This window comes from Orcinus orca, chromosome 17, assembly GCF_937001465.1.
Source record: "Orcinus orca chromosome 17, mOrcOrc1.1, whole genome shotgun sequence".
Classification (NCBI taxonomy): Eukaryota; Metazoa; Chordata; class Mammalia; order Artiodactyla; family Delphinidae; genus Orcinus; species Orcinus orca.
In genome coordinates, this window is record NC_064575.1 from 70137345 (window position 1) to 70145631 (window position 8287).

General features: G+C 38.0%; 1 long non-coding RNA gene across 1 annotated transcript in view; it reads left to right on the top strand.

The window, feature by feature from the left end:
* LOC125961725 (uncharacterized) overlaps positions 1-4198 on the top strand; it is a 31457-nt gene extending 27259 nt beyond the window's left edge. The window contains exon 3 of the long non-coding RNA XR_007472655.1: positions 3213-4198. This is a non-coding gene — a long non-coding RNA (uncharacterized LOC125961725). The remainder of the gene's footprint in view (positions 1-3212) is intronic.
* Positions 4199-8287: the final 4089 nt, after the last annotated feature.

Sequence of the window (8287 nt, forward strand, 5' to 3'; positions counted from 1 at the left end):
GATATTGGAAGAACAACACAAATACACCACGAGTCCACACTTCCCTAAAATGATACAGAATCGTCAAAAATTTAGGAAGTTGTATTAACTTGTATTTCAAATCCAGCTCTTTCTTTAAAGGCAATTTTCATTTTTAACTTGAAGGATCATAAATTCTGAGCAATAAAAAGGAACATTTAAGTTTTACAGGTTTTTTTTCCCCCTGAATACTGCAAACATTCCCCCTCAGATAAGAAATGCTCTGGTCCTTAATTGGTTACCATTTTGAGAATTCATTATATTTGTAACTTGAAGAGACATAGGCTTTTTAACCTTTTCAAGTGCTCATATTTTAATATATTTTATCTTTACTATAACACTGTAAATAAGTTAAAGTTCTACTAAACTATACAGACACACTCACATTGTATGTTTTTCAGCATATCTTATTGTTTTCAATGTATTCTGTGTTAATTACCATGCTTTGATTCGTGGGGATTTTTTTGCCATATTTCTATTCAGTTGTTATAAAATTTTGATAACTTGTTATATAATATTTACCTAGGTTGCTTGCTATAAATATTCAGATATTTAGATTTCAAGGTTTTACACCCAGAGATTCTGCTTCAGAAAGTGGACCCAGTTAACAGAAGCTAGAAGTATGGAAAGTCCTGTAAGAGTGGAGATAAAAATAATCCTCAGTCTAGGAGGTTCTAGAAAGTAAGACCCAGTCCACCATCCTCACATCTATCTCTAGTTGGGAAGCTGGAGAACCAGAAAGAAAGGAATTTAACATCCTTCATTCATTCATTAAATACATATTTAACATGTACTAGGTAGCACCCAGTTCTACAGGCTAGCATTGCAATGTTGATCAAAACAAAACAAAACAAAAAATCGCTGCATAACTGAGAATTTTAGAGAGATTACTCAAGATTAGGCTGAAGATAAAATCATGTGAAAATAAGAATACGTGTCTTAGGTAGTTGCTGGAGAGTTACCAGCTGGGATGTGGGAGGAGAGAGGGAAGCTATAGAGTAGAGAAAGGGGACAGAACAACAGGGATATAGGGCAACTGAAACCAAACCAATCAGTCTACATACATCACAGGTTTATATCTGTCCATTGCCCAGGACCAGCTGGGATTCTCTGCTATGCAGGCTGACTTCCTAATCAGAAACTTGAGAGACACCAGGTGCCCCTGAAGGGGAACTCCGAATGTGGCCACACAGGCTGGTCATGACCCACCTCCAGGCAGCTCCATTTACCTAGGCATGTGACAGTGACACCTCAGTTGTGCCATGTGGCAGCTCTGCTCCAAGACACATTCCAATAGCTCACCACCTCCAGTACTGGGAGATGATCTCTTCTTTCTTGGATTTATTCTAATCTAGATAATTTTTTAAAACTTGCCATCTGAAATGGAGAATGACTTATATCAAGACCATATAGTTTCTTTTAGCTCTAACATTCCATGGGGCTGTCATTCTGATAGCTTTTGCAAATCCTTGGAGATTTGGAAGAAGAATAAAATGAATCCCACTCATACTTCAAGGCTCAACTCAAGTCTCATGTCTCCCTGATACCTCCTCTTCCCCTTATCACTGCCTTCTCCAAACTCCTCTAACAATTATGGTCTGAACTCTCCTGGGCTCAGATAAGAACAAAGTAGGCTCTCAAGAAAAGGGCTACTGAGATTGAGAAAGATGCTAGAAAAAGTCAGACTGGAGAACTCTGAAAACCAACACAGGTGTGGCCAGCAGACCAAAGGGCATGCTCCTGGTGAGCTTGGTGATCTCAGCCTTGGGTAGAAAAGCTGTTAGCTATTTAGGAAGGTAAGTAGCAAGGGCAGAACACATCCAGAAGAGGAAAGTGTCTGTCTACTATGGGTTCCAGCTTTTATTCCAATCATAGCAGAATCATGCAGGGGGTGTAGGATTTGGCTGGGAACAGCATTAAGTTCCATGGGGAAGGGCACTGGTAAGAGATATGCAGATAGGCAGAGTGCTGAGACACAAGCATATGAACACACAAGCACACACACACGTGTATACTAATGAACACACAAAATGTAATTTGTAATCGCCTAAGTGTGTCTCACAGGTTGGAGTGGGAGTGTTATTTTATTTGTCTTCTTAAAAAATAGTATTTTGTTCTGTCATCATAACCATTCTATCCTTTGTCATAAGATACTTGGAATCAAGAGGTTTAAAGTATCACTAGGGTTGTACTTTTATTTCTTTTAATTCAAAAAAATCATTCCAAGTGCAGATAAGACCTAGGTTCCTAAACGATTGCAATAGCCTCAGTAACAAGGGGCTATTTTCTTACTTATTTCCTTATGTGAATTTGCAGAGTCCACCAAAGAACGTTAAAATAAGAAAAAGAGGGCTGACTACACTCTAATTATTTGTTTTAGAGGAAAGAATTGATCCAGATGACAGAATAATCTACCAGACAGAGCAGCCAGTAGGAAGAGTCCTGCGGGTGGAGGTGCATTTGCCTCACTAGATAAAGAAAGGAAGTGACAGGAAATCAGTTTGTTTTTAACAATCCTGTCCTTTCTTCCATCATAACGTAAACAACCATCCCCTTTTCTAGTCAGAAGGCACAGTTTTCCATAGCCTCATGAGGCCGCAAATGAGAACCACACTAAATAGCCCTTGCTGGCAGCAGATAAGGAGGAAAGCAAGTGTCCATATGAGGTTTATTTATTTTATCAGAGGCTGCAGCTGTCAGGGGGAGACTGTAAAAGCCATACACTATATTCTGGACGGCCTGTCGACTTCAAAGCGGAGGTCCGTGGAGAAGAGTCTGGAATCTTCTCACCACCATTAAGCAAAGCCCTGCCAAGTCAAGCAGAACTTCTCTAGTGTCTGTGAAATGAAACACACACACTGTAGGTTGCAATTTTGCTGGAAGGAAGGTGGTGTTAAGAAAGCCATTGCTTTCTGAGAGCGTTAAGAAATGCCAAGGAAGAAAATACAGCGAGTGCACAGTAGACAAAAGCTGGAGTTTGTATTAACCCTTGGCCCGTGGTATTCCTGGCTTCTTTTGCATTACTCATTTCAGGATATTTTAAGAAAGAGGACTGTGTTTTCTGACTGTAAATACGAGTGCAGCAGGTTGAACCAGGATACGCCAAATATTTTTCTAACCGAGGGAGACCAATGTAGAATTTGGATGCCAACAAGATGACTAACCAGGAGTTTGTCTCATATTTACTCATTTAGGGCCGATGGGAGTGGAAAGAAACAGCTGGTGTGAGCTATTTCTATTGGGAAGCAACGACATACAGCATGCCATAGGAGATTATTTTAAACCCAAGGTATATTATTGTCACGGGTCTTTTATAGAACCCTCATACCCAGTAAGCTTCTTTGTCAATGTATATACACATACACAAAGAGGTTTAACTGGATCTCATTGGTGAGAATGTTTTTTTGAAAACAAAAACGACAAAAAACACATTGTGCCATATTAGGCCTTCATGGTGACAAGATGAACTGCTCCTGTTAAGAGTAAAGCGAGGTCTTTATTTTTCATGTGTGATGTAGAGCTTCTGAGTGACCCTAACATTTTTCCACTAATGGTTGGTAACCGCCTCACAAAAGCCTCTGAAGGACTGAATTCTTGAAGACATTTACTTTTCCATTACTAACATTTCCAATACATCCTCCAAATTCAACCTTGTAGTCTCCCCTTAACCAGAGAAAGAGCCAACTTAGATTTTCTGGAGGAAGGCTTCAGGTAGTGGTTTTTTGTATGCCATTTAACATCTGACGCATCTCAATGTAGAAATGCAATTCTAAGGAAGGTTCTCTGTTTTCATAGAATTTTAGACCAAAAGCAAATTTCTGAAAGCTTCAAGGTCAGTTTCATTATTCATAGGTATATTCTCAATATTTAGCAAATTGCCTGGCACGTAATACGTGATCACTTAATGTTAGTTGATGGATACTGTTGGCTTTTATCCAGACCCTAGTAGCCTTTGTTTCCAATATTTGTTCTCATTATTCAAGATTCTGGCTGTAAACGTGAAACGGTATTGTGTGAGTACTGAGTTCAATAGACATCAAACATCTGTTTTGTTTTGTTTTCTTTTCTTTGCTAAATCCCTGCTAGTTGGCTTTTGTTGAGTTGTTTTGGTGGTCATTCTGTTTTGTTTGTTTGCTCTGTTTCGTGTTATCTAATTTCTTTCTCCAAAAGAGTGGCATAAAAAAAAACACTAGATGTGTTTTTATAAGTTTTACATCCTGATGCCAATTTTCCCCCATTGCCAACACACACACACACACACACACACACACACACAGATTTGAGACTCCTATAAGGAATTTCTCTCAGGACCTCAATCATCCTTAGAAATTCAGTTATCTGCTTTTATCATCTACTACATTCCCCTCAAAAGAAAATTTGCTTTTTAAGGCCACTCTTAAAAGCTGGAAGAGTTTCTAGTCTTCCTGTCCTCGCTGCTAACATGTCTTTAATGATGACATTTCAGTCCTGTGCTTGAAGCTAATTTTTAGAAAGCCCTTTCTGACCACTTTTACGTACAACCTCAAAGAGAATTCAAGTGACTTGACCAAGGTCTTGCATAAATTAGTTCTAGAAATAAGATGAGGATACAGGTTTTTCTGACTCCCAGTTCAGTGTCCTTTTCTCTACACCCAGCTGAAGTCTTCCATCCAAGAGAATTAGCACTTTCATAGGAATACAAAAATGGCAATATTAACAATAACCACATTGTAAGATGATTTCTCTAGTGTTATAAATGTCCACCATGTTGCTCAATGAAATAAAATGATGCCAAGTCAAACAGCAGAAGCTGTGCCCGGAAGCGATTAGAGGGTCGTGGTATCAATGATGCAACCTCAGATAAATGGTAAAACAAGCGTGAGATTTATTAAAGGGACAAGGGAATACTCGAATAGAAGTGACTTGAGGGCTTCCCTGGTGGCGGAGTGGTTGAGAGTCCGCCTGCCGATGCAGGGGACGCGGGTTCGTGCCCTGGTCCAGGAGCATCCCACATGCCGCGGAGCGGCTGGGCCCGTGAGCCATGGCCGCTGAGCCTGTGGGTCCGGAGCCTGTGCTCCGCAACGGGAGAGGCCACAGCAGTGAGAGGCCCGCATACCGCAAAAAAAAAAAAAAAAAAAAAAGAAGTGACTTGAGAATTTTAATGGGTTAGAATTTAATGAGAGCTTAAGCAACTATGATGTGTCAAAAACAGCAAAAAAAAAGAATTCCACTTTCCCACCAAATACACCTGTTTTCCCATAAATATCATTGCTTACATTGTGACTATTGTCAAAAATGTACTTTCTTTTCTTCCCTATTGTCTGAATCCTACCTTTTCCTCAAGATTTTATTCTGTCCAGTGAAGCCGCCTCTGAGCATCTTGGCCACACAATTTTCTCTCCTAACCCCGAGTCTAAGTCTGTGCTTTGACTCTGCTAAAAACCTTTTTTTTTCCCCCAAAAAACAGGTTTTATTCTCCTGACTAAAGCCCCTGTGCCTTCCATGTATTTGCTTTTTCCAAATAGTTTAATACAGCTTAATACATTTCTGACAATGAAATGACTTCAGGGTCAGGGAGTAAAGGCACACAGAGTTAAAGAAGCATGGAGCATTCAGGATGTGTCTCAGAGGCATGGGATCTGCATTTATAGTCTGCGTTCTCTTTGCATTTCTCATCCCTCCTTGTAGAAAGTCATCCATGACAATGAGTGCTCTGTCTGGCATTCTTAAATAACCCAGGAACTTATTTTTCCACAGGGGCAAAGAGTTATTACACATTCAGATGTCAGTCAATAGATGTCAGTCAAAAGTAGACAGCAAAATATTGTTTACAATTATAATATTTAATGAGTTTGAAATTGGAATACATGGCCAGGACATGTATTTTTTTTCCTAATTTTTAAATTTACTCTTTAGAGGAAGAATGCATTATCTTTTTAAGAAAAGGTTATGTATTAGAATGAACAAAACCTGGGACACTGATAACACCAAGTGCTGGCAAGGATGTGGAGCAACAGGAACTCTCATTCATTGCTGATGGAAATGCAAAATGGTGCAGCCACTTGGAAAGATAGTTCGGTGGTTTCTTACAAATCTAATAACCCTTTCCATACTATCCAGCAGTCAGACTCCTTGTTGTTAACCCAAAGGAGCTGAAAACTTACATCTACACAAAAACCTGTATGTGGCTATCAATGGCAGTTTTATTCATACTTGCCAAAACTTGGAAGAACCAAGATACCCTTCAGTAGGTAAATAGATAAATAAACTGGTGCATCCAGACAACGGAATATTGTTCAGTACTAAAAAGAAATGAGCTATCAAGACAGAAAAAGACACAGAGGAACCTTAGATGCATATTACTAAGTTGAAAGGAGCCAATCTGAAGAGGCTACATACTATATGATTCCACTATGTGACGTTGTGGAAAAGACAAAACTATGGAGACAGCAAAAAGATTAGTGGTTGCCAGGAGTTGAGGTGGGGAGGGATGAATAGGCAGAGCACAGAGGATTTTTAGGGCAGTGAAACCATTCTGTATGGTACTATAATAATGGAGAATGTCCTCATACATTTAACTGAACTCATAGAATGCACAGCACCACGAGTGATGTAAACTATAAACTTTGGGTGATAATGATGTGTCAATGTAAGGTTCATCAGTTGTAACAAATGTACCACTCTGGTGGGATATGTTGAAAATGGGGAAGGCTATGTGGGGAGCAGGATGTATATGAGAAATCTCTACCTTTCCCTGAATTTTGCTGTGAACCTTAAATGTCTCTAAAAAAATTAATTCTCAATTTAAATAAAGACACACAAAAACACAAAAATTAGTTACATTGATATGCCTGCTTAAACATTTAAGGGGAAGTGTACTGATGTTTGCAACTAACTTTGAAATGCAACAAGTAAATATGATGGATTGTTGGATGGGTAGAAGGACAGATATGTGATATGGCAAGAATAGCACAATACTAATTATTGATGCTAAGAACTAGGTTTATGAGTGTTCACTGTAAAAACCTTTAAAATTTTTCAGTATGTTTGAAAATATAATCAATGTTGAGAAAAAATCTAGTTATGATGTAAAAAAGCAATAAAAATAGATATTCCCATATTTTATCTACTGATCAATCTATAAGCAGACTGTGATCTGTCAATAAAGCCCATGTGTATGTATGTGTGTGTATGTGTGTATACTGTGAATCTAAAAAAAGAGGTCCATTTGTTAGCAAAACTCCCTAATATTAACCTGACTCAAAGGACATATTCATATATCAGACTAAAATACATTCATCTCATTTGTAGTCTGCCTGGTTTATACATAGAGAAGGAAGTTCCTGTCTAAATGGGGCTAGGGGGCACATTTTGGAAATAGTAATTTATCTGAAGCTTAAATAAAAACATTTGATGAACAAAAGCTTACCTTTTTTCCTATTATAAATGTGATATAAACTATTTGTAGAAAAATTAGATGATATAGGAAAAGTAAAAAAAGTTTTAAAATACATATTTTTCTGTTTTTTTCTATGTATTTTTTTGTTTTCTTATTTGCTTCACATAGATGAACTTGCTTATTTATTTTTAATAATATTTATTTATTTGTCATTACAAAAGCAACACATTGTAATTATAGTATTTTAGAGAATACAAAAAAAACCCCTAAGGGCAAGTAAATGTCAGCTACGTCTCCACGAGTCACCTGCAACCATGTATAAATTTATTTTTATGGAAAACCAACAAAGCTATAAAAATTAAGTAACAAATGAAAAATAATTGAGAAAAACACTCTCAGTTTCATGTTTCTCTGGATCTAGCCTGTCTAAGGTACGCCTTGATGAGAAATACTTGGAACCTAATCTAAAAAGTGGCATCATACCACTTTTACCGTATTTTACTCATTCAAAGCAAATCACTAGGTTCAGCCCACATGCAAAGAGATTACACAAGACTATGAATACCAGGAAACAGGGATTAGAGGAAGTCATATCAGATGCTGTCTACAACATATGGTATGTGGTCTTTTATTCCTGAGTCCTTTTTCACTCAGCATTAATTATTTCAAGATACATCCATGTTGTTATCCTATCAATAGGGATATTTGCTTATATCCCCTCACCTCTTGATTGATTTGAATTGTTTACCATTTAGGGCTTGCTGTGGATGGAATATTTGTGTCCCCCTCCCCAAATTCCTATGTTGAAATCATAATCCTCAATGTGATGGTATTTGGAGAGAGGGCCTTTGGAAGGTAATTAGGTCATGAGGGTGAAGCCCTCATGAATGA